Source organism: Giraffa tippelskirchi, chromosome 2 (genome assembly GCF_054371585.1).
Source record: "Giraffa tippelskirchi isolate mGirTip1 chromosome 2, T2T-mGirTip1v1.2.pri, whole genome shotgun sequence".
In the NCBI taxonomy this organism is placed as follows: domain Eukaryota; kingdom Metazoa; phylum Chordata; class Mammalia; order Artiodactyla; family Giraffidae; genus Giraffa; species Giraffa tippelskirchi.
This window is the reverse complement of record NC_137276.1, coordinates 3,041,759-3,066,037: the sequence shown is the minus strand read 5'-3', so window position 1 is coordinate 3,066,037 and position 24,279 is coordinate 3,041,759. Positions and strand designations below refer to the sequence as shown.

The 24,279-nt window shown below is 48.8% G+C and overlaps 1 protein-coding gene across 3 annotated transcripts in view; it reads left to right on the top strand.

Moving 5' to 3' along the window:
• The window catches only part of MGMT (O-6-methylguanine-DNA methyltransferase), a 278,608-nt gene that overhangs the window by 210,552 nt on the left and 43,777 nt on the right, over positions 1-24,279 (top strand). The gene's annotated exons all lie outside the window — the stretch shown is intronic.

Genomic DNA, 24,279 nt, shown 5'->3' with positions numbered 1-24,279 from the left:
CCTGAGCACATGCAGAGTGCACTCCTGGACATTTGGAGCTGAGGCGTACTGTGGTGCATCTTTATGTCAGTAATATGTTAGCAAACAGACTTCCCTCCTGGAAGGAAAGAGGTCACCTCCGGGGAGGTGCATCCTTCCCTGGCCTGATGTCAGTGAAACAGCAGAAGCAACCAGAGGTACAAACCTGGTGCCTCTGTTTGCAGGTTACAGTCAGTGCTGTGTTGACCAGACAACACTTCATTCTCACAGTTACAGAAAGAACTCCTGTGTACTGCCTGGGAGTAAAAAAAAAAAAAAGTCAGAAAATTGAAAGTTATTTTTCCAAAATCACTGTAAGAGTGCAGGTTGTTTCACCTCTGGGCATTCTGACCCCGTAGTTCCCACGTGGAGGCTGGGACCTCACTGCTTTAGAGAGGAAGGCCGCAGAGCTATGGGCAGGAGCTGGGAGCAGCTTGGTCGCAGACAAGCCCAGCGTCTCGTGGACCCTGAACACTTTTCTCATTCTCACCCTATTGATTGGGGACAGTGATCACATGCTATTATTGTACCAGCAAGAGAGCTTTTTAACTGGCTCTATGACTTATGGACTTTCTGAGAATTTTCATTAAAGTTGTGAATTGTACAAGCTGAGACAGACAATCAAGAGCCCCCAGCACGTGGGCTGGCCTCAGTGCAGATTTCCTTTCTCAGCTGTGGCTTTGGGATCCAGTAGCAGAGTGTGGTTGTGTTGTCAGGAGGCCGCCCCTCCAGGGCCATGGAAGGTTGAGGAAACTGACAAAAGAGGAATCCTCCATATTCAGCATTGAGACCTCCGAATGCCAAGGGAAGGAGGGTTCACATAGCTGTGTCCCAGGAACCCCGTCTCCCCACCCTTTCCTCCCACTCTTTCCTCCCACTCTTTCCTCCCCTCCTGGCTGCCTAAATGTTTCATATGAGGACTCTTACAGGCAGGTCTGGAGACCCCTTTGTACCAGACACAGCTCCCGGGGGTAGGGCCGAGACACCTTCTGGTCCCCAGGGCTGTGTTGACTTGGGTGCCAAGGCCTGGAGGTGGTCTGGGGTCACCTGCCCTTTCAGGGCGATGGCTCATGGAGCCACTGAGAGTGCTTTTTTGCTGCCAGCCCCAGGTTCCAGGGAGTAGGGTTCTCCTGGTGCTTTTCTCGGTCGCTTCTGTGTGTTCCGGCCTGTTACCCGGGGGTGGGGGGGTGGGGGGGTGCAGGAGGTTTTCTTTCAGAGTGAGAGACATTTGCTTCGGGAACTTCCCTGAAGGTGGACTTGACCGTGACGTGCGGACATCCCAGCTGTGAGGGTCAGCTCCAGGCCTCCAGGTGCACAGACAGTCTCTCCCACTCGGGGCCGGCCTGGGCCAGGAAGACCTCTTTGTTCTGCTTCTTTTGACTGCCGAATTTTTCTTTGCTGATGTTTAATTTTTTCAAACACCTCTAGGGGAAATTCCCAACTCCTTGGCTTACTGCTGTGTCAGCCACCCCCAGAGACAGACCTTCCTGTGGGGAGGGGCACCCAGTGTCTCAGGCAGTGGGTGCTCACAGACTGCAGAGACATGTTCAACTCCAAGAGACACCACTCATCTTGGAAATTGTCAGAATAGGATTTCCAGAAAGATCAGAAATTTGTGTTCCTTTTTAAAATTCTGTTCCTAAACATTTGCACTACCAGAGACCCTGAAAAAGAGGATGACGAGACTTGCAAACCCATATCTGACAAAAGTCTTGTATTCAGAACTGTAAAGAACTCTCTAAATTCAACAAAGAAAAAATAAACATTCCAGTTATAAAATGGGCAAGACTTCATCAAAGAGGATATGTTTGAGTTCGGCAATAAGCACGTGAAGAGAGGCTCATTAGACAGGGAGACGAAGTTGTACATGTACGTAATGGAATATTACACAGCCTTGAAAACGAGTGTATGAACCACTAGAACTGATGTAAATGAAGTTAGCACCTGTTATACAGTTATATAGTTAGGACTGATTCACACTGTTGTACCGCAGAAGCTGACACGGCGTGGTAAAGCAATCACCCTCCAATTAAAGAAGCTGAGTCAGTGAGAGAGCACTGCACACCCACAGCCCCTCTGGGAAGCAGTGTGCCCGGCGCTGCAGAGTCAGGCACACAGGTTCCCTGAGCCCAGGACTGGGGGCGGGCAGGGTGAGACTGCACAGGGCAGGAGGGAGTGACGTGGGGTGTGACTGTGCACGGGGCAGGAGGGAGTGACGTGGATGGTGGGACAGAGCTGCGTCCTCCTTGGGGTCGTGGATTCAGTTCAGTTTAGTCTCTCAGTCGTGTCCAACTCTTTGCGACCCCATGAACCACAGCACGCCAGGCCTCCCTGTCCATTACCAACTCCCGGAGTCCACCCAAACTCATGTCCATTGAGTCGGTGATGCCATTCCAACCATCTCATCCCCTGTCATCCCCTTCTCCTCCTGCCCTCAGTCTTTCCCAGCATCAGGGTCTTTTCCAGTGAGTCAGCTCTTCGCATGAGGTGGCCAAAGTATTGGAGTTTCAGCTTCAACATCAGTCCTTCCAATGAACACCCAGGACCGATCTCCATTAGGATGGACTGGATGGATCTCCTTGCAGTCCAAGGGACTCTCAAGAGTCTTCTCCAATCAGTTCAGTTCAGTCGCTCAGTCGTGTCCGACTCTTTGTGACCCCATGAATTGCAGCACGCCAGGCCTCTCTGTCCATCACCAACTCCCGGAGTCTACCCAAACCCATGTCCATCGAGTCGGTGATGCCATCCAACCATCTCATCCTCTGTCATCCCCTTCTCCTCCCGCCCCCAATCCTACCCAGCATCAGGGTCTTTTCCATTGAGTCAACCCTTCGCATGAGGTGGCCAAAGTATTGGAGTTTCAGCTTCAACATTAGACCTTCCAATGAACACCCAGGATTGATCTCTTTTAGGATGGATTGATTGGATCTCCTTGCAGTCCAAGGGACTCTCAAGAGTCTTCTCCAATACCACAGTTCAAAAGCATCAATTATTCTTTGCTCAACTTTCTTTATAGTCCAACTCTCACATCCATACCTGACCATTAGAAAAACCATAGTCTTGACTAGACGGATCTTTGTTGGCAAAGTAACGTCTCTGCTTTTTAATATACTGTCTAGGTTGGTCATAACTTTCCTTCCAAGGAGTAAGTGTCTTTTAATTTCATGGCTGCAGTCACCATCTGCAGTGATTTTGGAGCCCAGAAAAATAAAGTCAGCCACTATTTCCACTGTTTCCCCATCTATTTGCCAGGAAGTGATGGGACCGAATGCCATGATCTTAGTTTTCTGAATGTTGAGCTTTAAGCCAACTTTTTCATCTCCTCTTTCACTCTCATGGGGTCGTAGGTATGTGAGTACAAAAGTAATAGAACTTCATGAAAAAGCTTAAAAAATCTTAAAACTTCCTAAAACGTAAAATTTAAATTAAAAAAAAAAAAAAAGCTAGTGACATCAGAACAAGATATGTGGTTTAGTTACCAGCATTGTGGCAATGTCAGCTTCCTGGTTTTGACAGCATACTGTGTCAGGAAAGCTGAGTGAGGGGTCCTCAGGAACTCTTCACCACCTTGGCCGTTTCTTACGAATTTTAAAATTATTTCAAGATAATTTCCCAGCATTCCTAATACCTACCAGTTTTTAAAAAACAAAATGGGCTGGAGGGTTGGGAATGGTGCTTGCTTTGTGGTGGTGAATGTCAGAAACAGAGTTTTCTAGTGTAAGATGTGGGGGTGGGCAGAGCCATTCTTGGGACGAAAGTAGGTCCCAAAGCTAAAAGATGATTTAGAGAAGAAGGGAAACATTTAGGCTAGAAAAGCGCGTGCTGGAGTTGATACTGCTCATTTGATTCTTCTGATTAGCCTCATTACCTTGCATTTTAATGACTTAAAAAAGGAGTCCAGAACAGTCAAACAGAAAATGTCCAAGTGGGCTTCCACACACATGATAAATTTTAACAAAGACCAGACATGAAATAGGGAAAACTTCTTCCTGACATTGATCACATTTGAAAGTTCAGACTTTTCTTAATTCAGTCTGTTACTGACAGTAATATATTTTAACTCAAGAACGTGTTCATTCTGTGCACGTGGACTTGGCTTGTGAAAGTGTCCGCGGTACACACTGACATTGGATCTCCTGTCATGGTGACTTAGACATAGGACCGCAGTGAGTGATTCCTGCCAGTCAAGGAACTTTCACTGAACCCCACTCGAATGGTAATAATCTGCTCTTGTAATTGCTGTGGAAAAGGAAAATCCTCCAGAGATTTTACATCTAATCATTTATTTATAAATCTGTAGATGGCAGTCTGCAGAGTACGCATCGGGGGTCAACTTTGTGCTCAAAACAGTTGCCCGATGTTTACATTTCTCAGTGCATTTTTTCAGCAGTACCTCCACCCCCGTGGTCACAATAGGACCCTGCTTGTGGTAGCTGCTCTGCGCCTTGTCCCCTGGCCCAGTCACTTCATTACAGATGCCTCGGTAGAAGCCGTCCCCTCTGTATTAGCTGAAATATGCATGCTTTTCCATCTCATTAATTCAGTCTACATACAATTAATTTTTGCCTATTAATAAACCCCTTGGTGTTAGTGACAGCTCTCTAAACCACTTCACCTAGTGTGGAAGAGCAGAGCAAGCTTGCACATCTCTGCCCCTCCTCTGTGTTTTTAGTGTTGTTTTTGCCGGTTGGAGGGGGTTGGTGCATAAATCAGCCATCGCAAGAAAGTCTAAACTGCTGAAGACTCTGGATTTTGCATGGCTGATGGGGAAATGTGAAATGTTAATTGACTCCACTTGTATTGGGGATAGATAGAGGTGGAGGGGAGCTGTCCAGACTTATTGGGGTCTCAGGCCACAGGGAAATTCGTTGGAGCCTGTATGTGAGAAGATCAACTTTCTTTTTCCACAAATCTAAATAAATCCTCACCTAATTTGAACACCTCTCAAAGGACATCTGTGTGTTTTCAAATTTCCTAATTTCTTTTAAAAAATCTAATTAAATCTATTAATGCAAACAGGTGATTGTGTTTGTGGTAACTGTTCCTGCTGACCATATTCAAAAGGCAAAGGAAAATACCAAAACTCAGAACAAAGCCTTGAAATTGAAAGTACCACCTCTTGAGGGGCTTCTGTGGAAAGAGAGGAATTCCCCGTGATCTTGATTTTGCTCTGCTTTCTTACTCTCCATGTTAGGGAGAGGGCTATTCCACAAGGAAACATTTCTCAGTTCAGCCCCACCAGCAAGGAGGAAGTAGGGAATCCTGCACAGGTGTTAGGAGTCTTAGATTTCTTGCTTGGATTTGTAAAAAGTGCAATTACCATTCCCAGCAAGAGTCATTCAGGAAATCCAAGTGTGGAGCTGCTAAAAGTTGCTGGAGTAACTGGACTCTTTCTGAGGGATTTGCATTATGGCTATGAAGCTAGAGTTCTGTGGCAGGCCTGAGCCACTGATGAAATTATCCATGGGAAAGCTTTAGCATGCCTGTCCTAGTAAATCTATAAGAGTGATGTCACACGAAGGTTTCCTGATCATTCTGTGAGATTTAGCCAGTGTCATTGGTCAGCTAAATTGGATGTAGGTGGTTGATTGAAAGTCAGATAAATGGTTCACTTTGCTGATTTTCAAACGTGCCATGTGTATCAAATTTATCTATTGTAATTCTTAACAAGAATATTTAATAGGAATGTGTAATGGCTTCAGGAGACTGTTGAGTTTCATTACTGAAGATCAAATATAAGATCTTGTTGGAAGCTTCCTGATGGGTCGTGGGTAGCCTTGCCAGGTCCCAGCACCCAGGAGAGCTGCTGGCGGGGCCCGGCCTGCCCTCTCACTCCTTGTCTAACACCTTTGGACATCTTCCCATGCTCCTAGGATGAGGACCACGCCTGTCCCCCGAGGCCTGCTGGCTCCACTCTCCCTCTCACCTCCTGGCTGACAACCACTGGGGCCTTGGCAGCGAGGACCAGTCTTCCTAGGCCAGCTCCTCTCCCTGGGCTGGGCTTTTTCCACATTGAGCTAGGTGTGCTTTCCATGACCACATGGATCAAAGTAGGAATTCAAAGTAGTTCGCACAGTGAGTAAATGGGCTAATGCTTGGTGTTTCCAGAACAGTTGAATTTTGAATTCCTGACTGCGCTTCGAGCTCATTCCAAGACGGTCACATAAATAGCACCTACTCATTACACGAAGTCTAATGAAAAAACCATTAGTCAGCTTTTGAGATGAGCAGGTGCACCTCACAGAAAATGAAATGTCTTCCATTTTTGTGATGAGTTGTCTGCATGTGCAGATCTGTATTTCTAAATTATTGAATAAGAAGTGTTTCTAATTCTAGGTTTATTTATGAAGTACAGTGTTTAATTATTCCCTAGCTTTTCAAATTGGCCAGTAAACCTTTTCTTCCCCCTCACTCTTGATTACTCTTAAGTTTAAGACAATGCACAGTGGCAGATGTGCCCAACAACCATCCGTCATCCTAGTTCATGCCACTTTTTAATGTCAATTATAAAGAAAATTACTCCTTTGGCTTCAGAAGTTTATTTACGTCTCCGAGAAGATTGGTGGCTCTTCAGACTTAACGTCTGAGGCAATAGAAACAGACACACGTCGGGAGGCACTGGTATCCGCTGGATAAGGGAGCCTAGCGTGTTCCTCTGAAAGGAGAAGTGTTCCATGCTGCCATTGATACACGGAGTCAGGGAAGGAAAAACACAAGAATCTTTAACTCAAAATCCCCTACTAGGGCGCCGCGAAGGTGGACCTGAAGGGTGACTCCAGGTGGGTAAGGAGGACGACAGGACGCCTTGTGTTTGGCACTGACCGAAGGGGCTGCTCGTCCTGGGCGGCATTTTCTTCCTGCTAGGTCAAGTGAGATGCCCTGAGCCGGTGATCTTCCAGGAAACCGCAGGAATGGGTTTGAAGGGTGTGATGACCTGGGACCCAGGGAGAAGCGAGGGAGCTGCTTCAGGTCGGTGTTGGGGTGTCTGTATGCCTGGGTCTGGGTGGGGCCGGGGGCTTTCTCTGAGGACCCGCCTCCTGAGAGGGAAGGCGACTGACTAAATGTGGGCCTGTTTGAGGCGTGCAGCTCCCTCCTCTCCCTGCTTGGCTGGTAGACAGAGTCGTGGGCTATGTTTTACTTATCTTGCCGCCCCCTTTTTGCCTGGCATAGTGAGCCGCAGACAGTAGGTACTTGGCACGTATTTACGCACCAAAGGTAGTGACACTGTTGCCCGTGAGCTCAGTGAGGGAGAGAACCATTGCCTTGGACGTGGAGTGCTCCCTTACACATCAGAACGTAATACCATCCCTCACCTCCCTGCTGCCGGGGAATGTACCCATATGTGTTACATAGCTTTATTGGGGGGAGGGGTTGTTTTGTTTAAGAAAAAACATCTGTTTCTTTTTGATCCTTTGTTTCTTAATATGTTCAACAGAGTCACAAGTTTCTGGTGTATGTATTTTATTTCATTTTTTTCCCTTCAAATACTTAAATGAAAGTGGCATGTCAGATAGTTTGCAGTTTTTGCAACCCTAGGAGTTCAGCTCCAGACCCAACTAGTGCTGGAGTTTCTGATTTGATTCTTGGAAATTAGAGTACATTTTCTTGGAGTACTTTTCTTGATTCCATGTATACTAATTGGCAGGAAGATGTTTGATCTTAATAAATTAAGAGTGAGGGCACACGGGTCGCAAAGATTCGGGTACAAGTGAGCGACTGAACTGACTGACTGAGGGGGACATGGGAAACAGAAAGAGGACAGTTGCTGAAGAACTGGGTTTGCTTTCAGTTCTGACATGTGTCTGTCTTTACGATGTTTAAAGAGGGAAGCAGCATGGTGGAGCAGGTCTGTGGATTCACACAGGCGTACACACCCTTTTCTGTACTCTCTTGATCTGTTTTCCTGGGTAGTGACACCAGCTCTTTTGAAGACCGTGTGCGCCGACACAGAGGGCCATTTCTCTGGGAAGAGTTGAGAGGATGCCAGGCTGCACTCTGACCATGCTGTGGTCAGCCCAGCCAGAGCTGGCGGGTGCACTCAGTGTGCCCGTGCCGTAGGCATGACTTCAAACCCCAGGCTTCCGGTGACTTGTGTGCTGGACCAGCAGTGCCCAGGAGAGGGAGAGGATGAGGAGCCACGGTAAAGAGGAAACGGCGCAGCACTTGGTGGCTCGTACGGAGTGTGGAAGTAGGACTGCTAAACCTGAGCCTCGGAAAGCAGTGAAGGCGTCCAGAAAGATCTCAAGTCCATGGAAGTCTATTGAATCTTGGGCTCTGGGTGGAATCAAAAGCTGAAAAACAGGCAATTCCCCTTGTGTGCCTTAGATCTGGTTCAGAAAACCATTTCTTAGATGTTTCAAGTTTTGATCAAAAAAAAGACATGACGTAGAAAGATTTTAAAACATTGCAGGTTTGTATTATGTATTTGCATGTGTTTTAACTAGGTTGGCTTAAGCTTAATTATTATGCCTTGAGAATGCATGATTAAGTTGATGGAAAACACAAAAAAATCTTAGCAAGAATACAATAAGGCTATAGAGTATATCAAAAAAGTAGTTATAGTTACTCTGAAAGTAAATTCTAAAATCGTTTTTCAGGACATTCAGTGACATCTTTGCCCCAACTTGCCCTCTTCTAGAAATTTTCCCTTTTGTTATTGTTCAGTCACTAAGTCATGGCTAACCCTTTGTGACCCCATGAACTGCAGCACTCCAGCCTTGCCTGTCCTTTGCCATCTCCCTGAGTTTGCTCAAATTCATGTCCTTTGAGTCAATGATGCCATCCAACCTTCTCCTCCTGCCTTCAGTCTTACCCAGCATCAGGGTCTTTTCCAGTGAGTCACTTCTTCACATCAGGTGGCCAAAGTATTGGAGCTTCAGCATCAGTCCTTCTCATGAATATTCAGGGTTGATTTCCTTTGTGATTGACTGGTTTGATCTCCTTGCTATCCAAGGGACTTTCAGAAGTCTTCTCCAGCACCACAATTGGAAAAGATTTCTTCAGTGCTTAGCCTTCTTTATGGTCCGACTCTCACATCCATACATGACTACTGGAAAAACCCTTTGTCAGTGGAGTGATGTCTCTGCTTTTTAATAAGCTGTCTAGGTTTATCATAGGTTTTCTTCCAAGGAGCAAGCATCTTTTAATTTCATGGCTGCAATTCCATCTGCTGTGATTTTAGAGCCCAAGAAAATAAAACCTGTCACTGTTTCCACTTTTTCTCCATCTATTTGCCATGAAGTAATGGGACCAGATGCCATGATCTTCGTTTTTTGAATATTGAGTTTTAAGCCAGCTTTTTCACTCTCCTCTTTCACCCTCATCAAGAGGCTCTTTAGTTCCTCTTTGCTTTCTGCCATTAAAGTGGTACCATCTGCATATCTGAGGTTGTTGATATTTCTCCCTGCAATCTTGATTCCAGCTTGTGCTTCATCCAGCCAAGCATTTCACGTGATGTTCTCCACATAGAAGTTAAATAAGCAGGGTGACAATATACAACCTTGACGTACTCCTTTCCCAGTTTTGAACCAGTCTGTTCCATGTCTGGTTCTAACTGTTGCTTCTTGACCTGCATACACGTTTCTCAGGAGGCAGGTGAGCTGGTTTGGTATTCCTCTCTTGAAGACTTTTCCCGAGTTTTCTGTGGTCCACAGAGTCAGAGGCTTTCTCATTAGCACTTCACCCAGTGCTGCAGGCATTTCACAGAAGGCGCTGAAGCCTCAGTTGCTGTGAGTGACACAGAGATGCCCGCATGTGTGGGTGTGTTTGTGGAAGCCCATCTGACCAGTCCACATAGCCTGAGAGCTAGAGAAGCAAGGCCCCAAGTGCACAGAGATTGGAGGGTCAGCATCTGACTGCTGTTAGTGTTCTGAGAGAGGCCCATGCACTCCGGGAGCCAGAGTGGCCCCAGCCAGCAGGAGCTGTTCCCCGGCCGAGGTCAGCTCCAGGCACAGGGTCTGGACGGGGAAGAGCAGCAGCCAGATCAACTGGAGCTCAGCACCGCCAGGGGAGGGCCTGAGACACAGCCAGGCTGTGAGGCCTCTGCCTAGCACCAGATGTGGAGTTCGGACTTGATTCTGCTCGCGTGATGAGGGGGTGGGAGCTGCTGTGAGCAGTATGGTGATGTGGACCAGACAGGGGAAGGTTTGGGGAGTATATCTGACTTTGGTGGGCTCTCTGGATGGGAGCCGAGAGTGGGGAGGCCAGTTCATAGGTCGTGGCCATGTCCAGGAGGCAGTGGGCACTGAGCAGTGGTAGCAGCAGGGACAGGAGTCCAGAGCGCGTGTCTAGGGGCTTCCAGCCCGGCAGGTGTGAGCGTCTCTGCGCCGCTGTTACAGGAGTTATTGCTGTTGCTCAGTCACTAAGTCATGTCTGACTCTCTGCAGCCCCATGGACTGCAGCACGCCAGGCTTCCCTGTCTTTCACCATCTACCATAGTTTGCTCAGATTCATGTCCATTGAGTCAGTGATGCCATCCAACCATCTCAACAGTAGGGAAATCAGAAGGCATTACAGGCTCGGGTGGAAGGTGGCATGTGACATGGCAAGTTGAGTGGAGGGGCTGCCAGCACCTCAGTAGCCGTCCCGAGCAGGAGCCGGAGGCGGTGGCTGGGTGTCATCTGCAGGCCCTCACCTGGTGACACCACACCCAGGAGAGTCCACTTAGAACCTTGGCCAGCAGTCAGGGCCAGGCGGGTGATCCCAGACTTCTTTGTTGCTGTCAGTCTACTGTTCTCAGTATGGCAGTGATGCTGCACCCTGATAAAGACCACAGTTAGTTTCCTGGAGTGAACCAGCTCTGGCAAAGTGGGCAAGAGTAAGTTTCACTCAGTCTTCACTGCACAAAAATAAATATAGGTAATCACAAGTCAGCACTCACAGGCCCGTGACAGCTGAAGTTTCTTGCAGCATCCTCGTTCCTGCTAGTGTCTTTGTACCTGCCCCTCTCCGGTGGTCCCCTCGCAGACTCGGAGGAAACAGAGGAAGGGGGCAAACAGGGCGGCCCGGGCTGGCCTTGACCTCGATGCTCAAGGGGGGTCTCCACTTCCAGGGATCTAAATTTATGCTTTCACTGCGATTAAAATCGCTTAAGAATAAACATCTCATTATAAAGGTAAAATGCTTCTTCTGTAGTACCTGAGGACGATTGAAAGACATTTTCACATAATAAGACTTCCCTTTTTTAAGTTACCATTTCTTTGTCTATAGTTTCCTTGAGCATCTCTGAATCCTTTTCAAAGGGTCCCAGAATTACTCTAGCCTTACACAGATCGATACAAACTACAAAAAGATCTTAATGATGCAGATAACCACGGTGGTGTAATCACACACCTAGAACCAGACATCCTGGAATGTGAAGTCAAGTGGGCTTTAGGAAGCATCACTACGAACAAAGCTAGTGGAGGTGATGAAATTCCAGCTCAGCCATTTCAAATCCTAAAAGATGATGCTGTGAAAGTCCTGTGCTCATTATGCCAGCAAACTGGAAAAACTCAGCAATGGCCACAGGACTGGAAAAGATGTTTTCATCACAACCCAAAAGAAAGGCAACATCAAAGAATGTTCAAATTAGCACACAGTTGCGCTCATCTCACATGCTAGCAAAGTAATGCTCAAAATTCTCCAAGGTAGGCTTCAATAGTATTTGAACAGAGAACTTCCAGATATTCAAGGTGGATTTAAAAAAAGACAGAGAAACCAGAGATCAAGTAGCCAACATCCATTGGATCACAGAAAAAGCAAGAGAATTCCAGAAAAATATCTACATCTGCTTCATTGACTACACCAAAGTCTTTGACTGTGTGGATCACAACAAACTGTGGAAAATTCTTCAAGAGATGGGAACACTAGACCACCTGACCTGCCTCCTGAGAAATCTACATGCAGGTCAAGAAGCAACAGTTAGAACTGGACATGGAACAATGGACTGATTCCAAATTGGGAAAAGAGTACGTCAAGGCTGTATATTGTCACTCTGCTTATTTAACTTCTGTGCGGAGTACATCATGTGAAATGGTTGGCTTGATGAAGCACAAGCTGGCGTCAAGATTGCAGGGAGAAATATCAATAACCTCAGATATACAGATGACACCACCCTTATGCCAGAAAGCAAAGAGGAATTAAAAAGCCTCTTGATGGTGGTGAAAGAGGAGAGTGAAAAAGCTGGCTTAAAATTCAGCATTCAAAAAATGATGATCATGGCATCCAGTCCCATCACTTCATGGCAGATAGATGGGGAAACAATGGAAACAGTGACAGACTTTATTTTCTTGGGCTCCAAAATCACGATAGATGGTGACTGCAGCCATGAAATTCAAAAGACACTTGCTCCTTGGAAGAAAGGCCATGACCAACCTAGACATCATATCAAAAAGCAGAGACAGTACTTTGCCAACAAAGGTCCATCTAGTCAAAGCTATGGTTTTTCCAGTAGTCATGGATGGATGTGAGAGCTGGACCATAAAGAAAGCTGAGAACTGAAGAATTGATGCTTTAGAACTGTGGTGTTGGAGAAGACTCTTGAGAGTCCCTTGGACTGCAAGGAGATCAAACCAGTCCATCCTAAAGGAAATCAGTCCTGAACATTCATTGGAAGGACTTATCCTGATGCTGAAGCTCCAATACTTTGGCCACCTGAGGCGAAGAACTGACTCATTGGCAATGCTGGGAAAGATTGAAGGCAGGAGGAAAGGGGGACGACAGAGGATGAGATGATTGGATGGCATCAGCGACTCAATGGACATGAGTTTGAGCAAGCTCCGGGAGTTGGTGATGGACAGGCAAGGCTGGCATACTGCAGTCCATGGGGTCACAAAGAGTCGGACAGGACTGAGTGACGGAACTAGACAGACAGAAGCTAAAGAGAGTTACAGTCAGGCTGGGGCACTGGGAGGGCCTTTGGACCTCTGGGGGCAGCATTGTCAGGAGAGCAGTGAGCAGTGAAAGAGGGACATGCCGCGGGGGGCTGAAGACTTGGGACCAGAGGAGAGAAGCGACTCTGGAGTAGTGAGAGCTCCTGTGGTCCCTGTTGGCAGGTCCTGTTGGTCCCTCTTGGCCGGGCCCCAGCCTGGCCTTGGGGATGGGCTGGTCCCGAGCAGGGCAGCAGAGAAAGGGCATGCTGCCCAGGACCTACAGGCTCCCCTCTGTGCTTCTCCAGCTCGGAGGGAAGGTTCAGGAGTCACATCAAGGCTCAGCGCTCTCAGAGGTGGAGGTGCCATTGGCTGGCTGCAGGGTGTGCATGCAGGGCTTCTTCGCTTGTCCTGCCTGTCAGAGAGCGTCTGTGAATAAATGCTGCAGGGCTCTGCTGGAAGCCCCTCACTCCTCCCTGGGGACCCGGTCCAGGCGCAGAGCGCAGTCGACGACCCGCCTGCCTGCAAATGTGACAGCACCCAGAGCTGTATTGATTTTTAAGAGGAGGAAAAAGGCATATAAAATTGGAGTCTCCAACCTGCTTTGAGTAGAAATTGGTGCTTCCTAATGGGAATTTTAATTGGCTGGCTTTGCAGCTAAAATGTTTTTACCCTATTCTTCCTCCTCACGCTCACCCTGCCTCTGCTCATTCTTCTCAGACCTCACTCAGCCTCACTTCCTGGGCTTCCCGCTCTTGAACATAATCAGGTCCTTTGCTGGTAGACCTGTGATTGGAAGACCCCGGGGTGTTGCTGAACTCAGTCTGAGCACCCTGGAAGGAAGACAGAAGATGCTGGGAGAGGCGCCAGCTCACAGCAGAAGGGCGATGGGAATGGCATGTGAGCCCCCGGTCCGAATGATATCCCCCTTTGAGCTGACGGCCCCTATCTCCAGCGCCAGGGATGGGACTTGCTGAAGAAGTACAAATGTTTCCTGCTGCTTGTAATCTATCTTGCAAATATAAGTGTTCTGGAAGAAGGATTTATTTTAATGTGAATTTTAGTTTTTTTTTCTGTAGTTAACATTGCTTTATTACTTTGCATCCTTGCCAGGAAGCTCATTTTAAGAGTTTCAATTCAAAATTAAATATGACCTCAGTGTTTTAAAATACAATTACATTAACTGTCCATTTAATACTTGCTTAAGATTTTTTTGGCCACTAACGTATCGTCAATATACTTGTCTGATATTGAATACAGTGTTTCCAGCTATGCTCACCAGCTAACTTGCTCCAGCTGCAACAATAAGCCGGCAAAGGAAGGCCTTCTGAGAAGGGAGCTGCAGAAAGTTGTTCCCAGATGACACTGCTTCATTGTCTTATATCAGAAGCTACACTTTTCTTTAAAAACTTCACTGTGTTTGATTATAGGAAACTATCTATTATTTATTTAGTACTGTACAGACCAATGTACAAGACAGGTAATTTAGTGACAGGATTATTTATTAATAAGCCCAGTACCCGAGTTAATGGGACTTAACCCCATGGAGGTCAGTCCTTGTGTAATACATGCCTTTTGGAGAGAAAAGAGTAGTGTCTTCAAAACATTCAGTTGTTACTTTAGCATTTAAATTAAGACATATTCCCTTGCTAAGATGGAAAAAAGCTGAACTGCATCATGACGAAGGCGACCTGCAGCTGTGAGGAGAGACCGGTTTGGAGGCTGCACTGGGGCAGCCAGTGTGTTTCGGCCCCGGTAGTCCCAGCGGCGTCATTGCGCCTTCGCGGCTCACGGGAGGAGGGGAGCCGTCCCCTCATCAAGGTGGACACATCAGAAACTGCTTGTGGTGGGAGCCCGCGTGTCAGGGGCAAGACTCGGAGCAGGGAGCTGCGGCTTCCCAGGGCCCATCTCCCCTTCCCTGTCGTAGCTCTGCCTCTGGGACGCGGCGCTCCGGGGCCCTGCACACAGCCCGAGCTCCGGGGCGGCCTGGTGGGGGTGCGGTGCTCCTGGTTCCTGCTCGTGTGGTAGGCTGGTTTTCTCTGCAGCAGGTGAGAAGGCGGAGCCTGCAGGAGGCCCTGCTGGGCCCTCTGTGTGTCATGGGGGGTGGCCGAGGGGTTTCCTCCCCCTGGGGCCCCTCTCCTCCTTCTCCTGAGAGGCTGGGAGCTCTGAAGGGGAAACCAGGGAGCAGGGGAGTCCGCCTCCGCGCCGTGTGGGTCTGGGTCACGCGCGTGTGGCCACGTGCAGTCACGGCGCGAGTGTTCGCTCTTTAAATTCGTCGTCCTTCTGTTTCATCTCAGTATTCAATTGATTGCTTTCTCTCAAGCGGGAATGGAAAACCCACGAAGGAAAGGCCGTTTAGTTTTGTGTCTTCAAACCTGAAACACTTCTAGGTTTGACCGGAGTCCTGTCAAACTGAGCAAAATTGGGTGTGAGGCCCGCTCCCTGGGCTTTAACAAACTCTGTTATCGGCAGTCTGCTGCACAATCTGAGAAGGCAAGAAATGTGGCTTTCCCTGTTTAGAAAATCTTTGTGGGTTCCCCCCCACCCAGGGGAATGGTTTTCAGCAAATTATTCATTGGAAAAATGGAATCTGAAATGCAGGTGTTTCTCAGCACATGTGCTGCAGTGGCCGTGCTGGCCCCAGTGCGTCTTGTTCACGCATCCGTTCAGCAGGTTCGCACAGAGCTCCGAGAAGGCCCGAGCAGGGGCCCCAGGGCTGGGCGGCGGCATTGGGGTGACTCCGTGGCTGTTTGTGGGGTCTTCAGTCAGACGCCTGAGCAGCCATGGTGGGGAGCCTGTCCTCCTAAGCCCAGGCCACACCTGCCATATTAGCACCAGACCACCTAGGACAGTGCCTTGAGCCCTCTGGGTTTTGCTGGGGGATGAGTATGGGGGTGACGGGCTGGGAGAATTCTAAGACTTAGGCCTCCTGCCTGTGTGGAGGAGCACTGTGCGCTGAGTGAACTGGTCACTGAGGCATTCAGACAGGAGCGTGGCCTTCCCGTGAGGCTGAGGAGCAGGGATGCCAGTGGCCACTGTGTATGAGCCTGAGGCCCTAAAGTGTGGACACCTAGTGTCTCTTCTCAGAAGCTTCTAGAATATAACATAACTAGAGTCAACATTCACATCTCCGTTGTCTTTGAATGCTAGGGCAGTGGGCTTAGGGTTATAGTCCCATGGAGCAGGGAGAAATTGACAGAAGTTCCTAAAAGTAAGAAAAATCCAAATGCTGTCTGGTACATAATCTCTCAAGAATAGAGCGTGTGAACACAGGGCTTGTCAGGATTAGAGGGACCATTTGTTTCCATTTCAAAGAGATGAACAAGAGTACTTCAGCTTTATGGAGATGCTTCAGAATAAGGTCTCTGGAATCAAACAAACTTTAATTCACATTCTGGCTTCATCCCTTGATGCACTGATCAGTGTTATTACATCACCTCTGGGCCTCAGTTTTCCTCTTTTAGAACATAGAAAAATGCCTCCTCAGGGATTGTTGAGAGGAGTAAAACACAGGACTATTTCTAACTCTGCATGGCACATGTTAGGCACTCAGTAAATAGCAGCTGTGAACTGTATACAAGGGTTTACCTTGAGTTGTTGCCATATAGTTGATCCTCCCTCAATGGATCCATCCTGTCCACAGTGCCATGTTGTTTGAAGAAGGTGTGATGTTGAGAACGTCTGTCACCTGAGACTCGCACAGTCAGTTGCCTTAACTGTGTCTGACCTTGGCTGTGTTACTGAGAGTCAGGACATTGAACTACATGATAGAAAACCAGTCCTCGCTTACCCATCTTGACTACATGCCCCGAGATTTTCCATTCTTACGCTGCTTACTTTTCATCTTAACTCTTGTTTGCTGTAGAGGGCAAAGGCCCCCTGCCTGACATTTCTGTTCATCTCTGTCCCTAAAATCCTGTGTCCCAGACCAGAAGTACGTGTATTCTTTTTCTTCAGGTGTCCATGCAGAACTTTAATGTCAGGGAGCAGTCGGCCATGCATAACAACCTCCTGCCCTGTCATGTTGTCTTTGGGGCACAGACGCTGATATTCTTGTCTTGGTGTGTGGAGGAAAAAGTGTGCCCCTTTCCATCTCCTTTAGGCCCACAGTGTCACACACCCTTGGCACAGCAGAGCAAGGCCACACAGGGTCTTTGAGAGCATCAGAGGGCAGCTTTGGAGGGTATACGGGTTGGCCCAGCAGAGAAAGACCAGACTGTAGAGGACACTTGGGGCAGGTGGCCACATGCCTTGTAGAGTTAGCCTGAAAGATGCTTTCTGTTGACCAGATGTCCCACTTGAAATCTGTATCCAAAGATGCTGCTGCTGCTAAGTCGTGTCTGACTCTGTGCAACCCCATAGACTGTAGCCCACCAGGCTCCCCTGTCCCTGGGATTCTCCAGGCAAGAACAAAAGATGAGATGTTTATAATTCTTGTTAATGGACTGCTTTCTCCTGTGTTCTTTTCTGAGAGGAGGGAGCAGAATTGTTGAATAATGAGAAGTTACCTAACCCCAAAGATCTTTTGGGAAAAAGCACTCTGGAGGGAGTACCAAGAATTTGATGAGACAGATGGAATGACTTTAAAAACTTTGTTTTTACAGATATTTTTCAACAAATGAACTAAATTCTTGATAGAATTGTAATAAATATACTTAAGCAGCAATTTGATCATGATTTTTATAGTATTTTTTATGTTAGCTATTATTTCTTTTTAAAACTCTTTCATTGCTAACATATATGCATCTTACTTGTAAGAAGCTAAATTAAGCAGGGAAAAAGGAACATACCTCTCCTGTGTGTGTGAAACCTTAGAAAGCTTCTTTGTTCACTGCTTCAGTGGTGAAAGCAAATACAACATAGACATAAGGCTATTTGAACTCTTTATTTGCCACATTTACAATATTAATAATAGTGTTTCTAGAAGTTGTCACATCAAGTAAAAGATCTTCATTCCAGGCTGTCTTTGGGGGCCAAATTGAGACTGGATGCATGCATTTAATAAATTGTAGTCTCAAGTAGTCATTTTTGTAAATAATTAGTTTCAGTGAAAGAATAAGTTAGCATATTGTATGCATCTAATGTTGCAAATGTACATACAGCAAACTTTGCTATTAATCAACAGTCAAGCACCGCAAGTGGGGTCTCATACATAATGAATTGTGCTTAAACCTCATGGGCTTCTTGATAGAAAAATAAAAGAAAACACAAATGTAGTAAGCTTTTGAATAAAATTTAACTAGATTGCTCTGCATCCTGTAATTGTTTTGGAATCATTAGGGACCTGATAATTCATCTGTAGTTTTGGGGTGTTTTTATCTTCATCTGTCAAATAGTGGAGATTTTTAATGATATGTTAAAGTGTTGATAGAATACAGTTTTCCTTTTAACAACTTGAACATTTAGGAGAAAAAGTGGATAGACTTTTTAAGGCATTCTTATCTGCCAAGTATACTGTTTAAATTGTCTCTTAAAATATGTATTACTGTTGATATATTTTAAAGAAGCAATTATTTACTTTAAAAAATACAGTTCTTATTTACATTATATGGGGAGGAGTTGAAACTTTATGTAAAATTTTCTCTGTGTTGTTGGTCGGTGTTTTAAATTACTAAAGCAAATTTCTACAGAGGAATTCTTACTTAGGTTCTGACATTAATTTGAGCCCCAAATTTTGGGGACTTAGGATGCCTGTTGAAAACGTACCTGTGACCACCCAGACGGTGAGTAAAAGGGGGCCCAGTTAAACTTGAGACGGCCTCTTCCTCCTCCTCTCATTGACTTGACCATGAGCCATTGGTGGCCTGTGACGGGATCATGAGTGTCGAGTTCGTTTCAGGAGGTGTGATTGTGGGGCAGAAAGCATGAAGGCGAGAAGCGGGAATTCTTCCTCAGCATAGGTTCGCTGAGCTGATGGTCAGAACTCGGGCTTGCCCTTCCATTGCCGTCCCTGGAAACTAGGCTGGGGCTGCCTTCAGCGCTGACTCTGTCTAGTCTGATACGAAGTCTCTTCCTTCTGCACATAATAATCATCATTGAAATAGGTACTAGAACCAAGCGTGTGAACGTCGGTCCATAAAGTCACGTGTTACAAGTAGTAGGTGCTCTGGTCTCATAGAATTAAAACCTGCATGTTATATATACACCATTTTTATATGTAAACTTAGGCCTGTTGCTGATATTTCATGCATGTTTATTAATCTTTTCCCCGTTTTTCATTGTTGAGTACATGTTGGTCTTAGGATCGTGTGAGAAAGAGGTAAGGTGACACATGAATCATTTAGAACATCACCTGATAAGCAGCAGGGAGGCTCCGGTTGGGTCTGTAGGCCCCCCACCCCCCACCCCCGGTGCACCTCCTGTTTGCCCCACTGACTGAGTTGTGTTGTTTGAGACTTGTGTTTCTTACCACTGTATCAACACTTTCTCCTTTTTCTACTGTGTGTCCTAATACAATTCTGGAATGTTCAAATAATTGCACAGATTCCGTCACACCCATGTAGGGTTCTTGCCCAAACAGCTGATGGCCACCAGGCAGTGTCACGGAGCCATCACTTTCCTGGTTCGTTCATCAGGTAACACAGGGAAGTCCCAGTTGGGGCAGGACAGGTTCCTCCAGTACAGCCATCAGGGAGGGGGTGAATTCCTCTGTGTTGTACCTTCAGCTTCCCTGCCTGCCCAGGTGGATGGCAGTCCTCAAGTTGATACTCGTGCCAATAAGCCCTGTACTTAACGGGTCCTCGGTAAATGCTTGAATGGAATCAGACCACTAAATTTGGTTGGAATAAAGAGTTTAAAGGCTTCGTTCAGCTTCTCATTTAGAAAAATTTAAAGGATCTTTATTGAAAGCATGGTTTATTTGTCTTCAGTTCTACCACTGGAAGAAAAGCATCTCAGCTTTACAAGAAGGTATAATTAAATGCAGGACAAACAGAAGCAACTCTGCCAGAGATCTGCTAACTTGGACATAATTGTGCCTTTCCCGTCTCCACATGATGTTTATAAAGTCACCTCGATTGCAGTTTTAAGTGTTTTCTGTGCCTATGTCCCTACCTGAGCCTGTGAGGTCTGGCGCTCTACCCTGGAGTCCTGGGGGCCAGAGACGGTGAGGCTGCTCATCCTGAGGGGCGCTAAGCCACTGTGTGCGGTCAGGGCTCTGGGCGCATCTTTACGTCAGGTCGGACTCGAGTGTCTGTCGGCGTCCTTGCGGATTAACCTCCCAGCCTTGCTGAAGGACACCTCCCCGTCCTCCCAGCCTTGCTGAAGGACACCTCCCCATCACGGCTCCAGACTCCAGGTGGATTCAGGAACACGAGTCTTTGGAACTCTTCTCTTAGGTGATCCTCTGGCATCACCAGTTAACGTTCCCAAAACCGTAAGGCTCAGTTTCACCCTGTGAAGCGAGAGATGGGGAACAGGCACCGGGTCCCAGGGAGGCCGGGGGCACGGCGGCTGCATGGTCCCCCGCAGGCAGGATGCACAGGGCCGACCAGAGAGAGGGGACGCGGGACTTCCGGCCTGCTTGCTCATGTCAGAAGGGCTGTAAGCCCAAGTACATGACATGGTGATGTCTATGGGGAGTAGAATTCATTCAAACAAGAGGATTTAGTGATTCTTTGCTGCCAGCCGTTGAAGCCTTGTTGTTGACTTGAAGTCAGTCAGTCATTTGTGTCCGACTCTCTGCAACCCCATGGACTGTATAGCCCACCAGGCTCCTCTGTCCTTTACTGTCTCCCAGAGTTTGCTCCAACTCGTGTCCATTGAGTCAGCGATGCCATCTAAACATCTCATTCTCTGCCACCCCCTTCTTCTTTGCCTTGGAAGTGAAGCCTTGAGGCGCCCCAGAACCCACACACGCAAAGCTCCTGCCCGCCAGGTGGGCGTGTCAAGCACAGCTGTTCTGTGGGACAGATGGGAGAACGCAGAGCTGGGGGCGCCCCTCACGCTCGCTGGGCGGCCCGCCACGCAGTTGTCCCCACAGGGGGTGAGACCCCGAGCAGCACCTCCTGGTGGCTTCAGCCAGCCTGGCGCCCAGCACCCCACCTGCCCCCGGAGGGTTCCTGGAGCCAGGCAGGGCCGCCGTGTGGGACCTGTGTCCTGGGCCCGTCCGCTCCCCCTGGGGCCAGGCTGTCACTCTTCCTCCTGCCCCCCTGGGGCCGGGGCCTGGAGGCCTCACGCAGCGGGGACAGACAGCCTTCCTGGTGCAGCTTCCCGGATCAGTGCTGTGAACTCGTGGGTTCTCTGGGTAAGTCTTGGGGAGAGCCCCTGCCTGCTTTATTGGAAACACTTCAGACATTTGTTCTGAAGCATGTCACCTGCTTTGCTGTGTCTCATTTGGAATGATGGACAGGTTCATGTCCAAACAAATCTGAAATGCAACTCAACACCAGAACGTTCTTTCTCCAGGCCCACGGGAATGGGTCAGGCTCCTTCTCGGGGGTCACGGCTCCAGGAGAGCTTCCCACAGGGCTCTCCGACACACCCAGGTTCCAGCAGCATCCCCTCGAGGCGGCACTCTGTTGTCCTTTTTATTTTCCTACAGGGTCCCTGAGGTTGCCAGCTTTGCATATTTCTTGAAGAAACCCTTACGCCAAAACATAGGTGGCTTTGTGTTTAGTGTGTGAAGATGCCTGTGCTCTCTACTGTTAGGTTACAAAGCTCAACAAAGCCAAATGCATTTTCCAGCCACTACCAGCTCTCTTGCGCCAAGTGAAAATAAGTGTAAGGGCTCCAGTGTCCTGATACTGGCCTCAGAATTGCTCTTGCTGATGACGTCCTGGGCAGCTTTGGAAGGGTCAGCTCTGAGGTCGGCCTCTGCCTGGCCCTGGAGCGGTGGGACGGCCTTGTCTTGTTTCCATCCTCGGCGCTGGCCTTCCAGCGGCCCTCCTGGGGGCCGAGCTCCCACACGGTGGTGCTTCCCAGAGGCAGTGGCCACAGTCTGTGCATTTAGTGGTAGGTGAGCTGCTAGGCTCCCAGCTCCCAGGGAGACGTGGATGTGAGATTTAAATGAGCGTGGGCCACGGAGCCCATAATGATTGGGGTTTCAGGTTCGTCGGTAGGAAGCCTGGAGAAACTCCTCCATAATAAGAGCAGCCGTTAGAGATGCTGTGATCCTGTCACACCACAGCTCTTTCAGGGACAAGCAGAGCGAGGTTGGAGGAGAGGGCAGGGCAGAGAATAAATTTTATTTTATTGTAGAAATGGAAATTTGTGTCATGGCTTTAAAAATCCGATTTTATGTGTGTGTTTAATGCCATTCATTTTAAATGTAGTATCATAAATCCTTGCTTCAGAATCAAAGCTGTTTAATTACATTTCACCCATGAATAGTTATCTAATGCCAATAGAGAAAGAGTTAAAAAGGAGAACTACAGAGTAAATCAGAGGTTGAGATCTTTAGCACAAGCATAAAAAATCAATTTAAGATGAATTTTACTACTATAAAAATTCTTCAAATATCCTTTTAAGAGTGGGAAATGCTAGGAAACTCAGCTCACATTTCAATTCCCTTAGCAACGCAGGGGAAGAGGCCCCCAACCTAGGCAGTGCTCCAGAATGCCCACAGCTCCGTAGCCTGTGTCAGATGCCCCCGAGTGAACGAGGGCATCTGAGTAAGAGTTGTAACTCCTCAAGGTGGGTGCAAGGCCCCTCACTCTCAACTTAAGCTACCTGTCTCCTGGACGGTGTGCCCTCCCCCTTCAGGGGCCCTGTTTGCAGGGTGTGATGGTCAGGAAGACCCGTCAAGCCCCGGAGACCACCCAGGCACCCACATTTGCTGCCTCTCCCACCAGCACCTCACCCCGCCCGCCTCTGCAGGAGGTGCCGGCCAGGGCTGTCGGGGCCCTCTCCTGCTTCCCACGTGGGTCAGGGGCGGTGACATCTGCCACTTAGCCGGGTGTGAGCAGGGTCACGCGTGGGCCGCTGCCCACACGTGCCCCCACGTTGATGTGCGTGCCCACCAGGTTGCGTGTGCCATGCCCTGTCTGAGCGAGCTCCGCGCACCCCGTCTCCTCCCAGCGGTCCCCATGAGCAGGGTGGCAGAGCCCGTGGCCTTTCTCCACTTTCTTCCCTAGTGTCAGCTCCCTGCTAGCGGGGAGAGACATCAGGGCAGAGAAGCTAGAGTCTCCGTCCCCAGGCGTCCCCCCCCAGAGTGGAATGAGCCCCATCCTGCAGGGAGGGCCCTGTCAGCCCAGGGCCAGCTGCTGGCACGCTCTGGGGCTCCTTTCCCGGCAATCCCGGGAGCCGGCAGCCTGGAGAAGGCCTGGGCCTGCCCAGCCCAGCCGCGTGACCGCAGGACTGCCTGACGGGCTGGCTCTGTGGGCCAGGGTCTCAGAGGTCCCTCTCCCCCTGGTCACCTTGAAAGGCTTGTTTCCATTCCTTCCTGGCTGGCTCCTTCCTTAATGCCGTTCACATTCACGCACTCAGAACACCTTTCCTGACCTGCCTCTCAGTTCCCCGTGCATCCTACCCAAGGAGGCTTCTTCCTGGGGGTCCCAGGACCTCCCGGGACTCCCAGACCCACCACACGCCGTGACTTGGAGACTCAGACTCCAGCCAGGGGTGCTCACAAGAGCCGGCTTAAAGGTCTTCAGCTGCTCCCCATGGCTTGCTGAGTGGAGGGCCGGGCCCCGCGCACACTGGCGTGTCCCCTCACGCCGGCGAGCTCAAGCCTGTGCTCCTGGTGCTTCAGCGCCTCAGCCTCACGTCTCCTACCCACGATGGGCTGCCCTGCCAAGCGGGTATGGCCTCTCCACTTCAGTCACACCCTCGCCAGGGGGTGGGCGAGCGGAGGTGGGAGCGGCTCAGGAAGGGCTTCTTGCCCTTGTGCACCTTTCCGCTCCCCGAAAGCCTTGAGGTGGAGACCAGACGCAGCGGGCTGGGAGGTGCAGGCGCAGGGAAGCTGCCTCCTGTCCAGGGCCGCGAGGTCAGGGAGGAACGACGCCTGAAATCAGCTGCGTGCCGGTGCTTGTGTGGGTGTGCCGTCCTCAGAAGTTAAGAAAAGCTGGATCCCTCATAAAAGTCAGGGGCTCGGAAGCAGCAGAAGTGACCCTCTCCCGAGGGACATTTTCTCAGCCCAGCAGAGCATGTCCCTTGAAAGTCAGCCTCTGCTGAAGGGGAGAAGTCAGCTCCATGAGGGGAGCCATGGGATCCCCCAGACAGAAGGGTGAGCCCGTGAGGAGAACAGACAGACCATCTGAAGCGAGTCTGAGGTACGTTGGCTTAAACCTGCGGAGTTAGAAAGAGGAAAGAGAGTGACCACAGGGAATGAATGAGAAGGTCTGGAAAAAAGAAGTCTCAGGCAGGAAGGTCATAGCACTGTAAGTAAACCAGCCTTGCAGAGTGACCAGCACATCGCCAGACGCCGTGGAGCATGAGGCGCAGCACAGACTCAGGGCGGGTCCCCCAGAAGCCA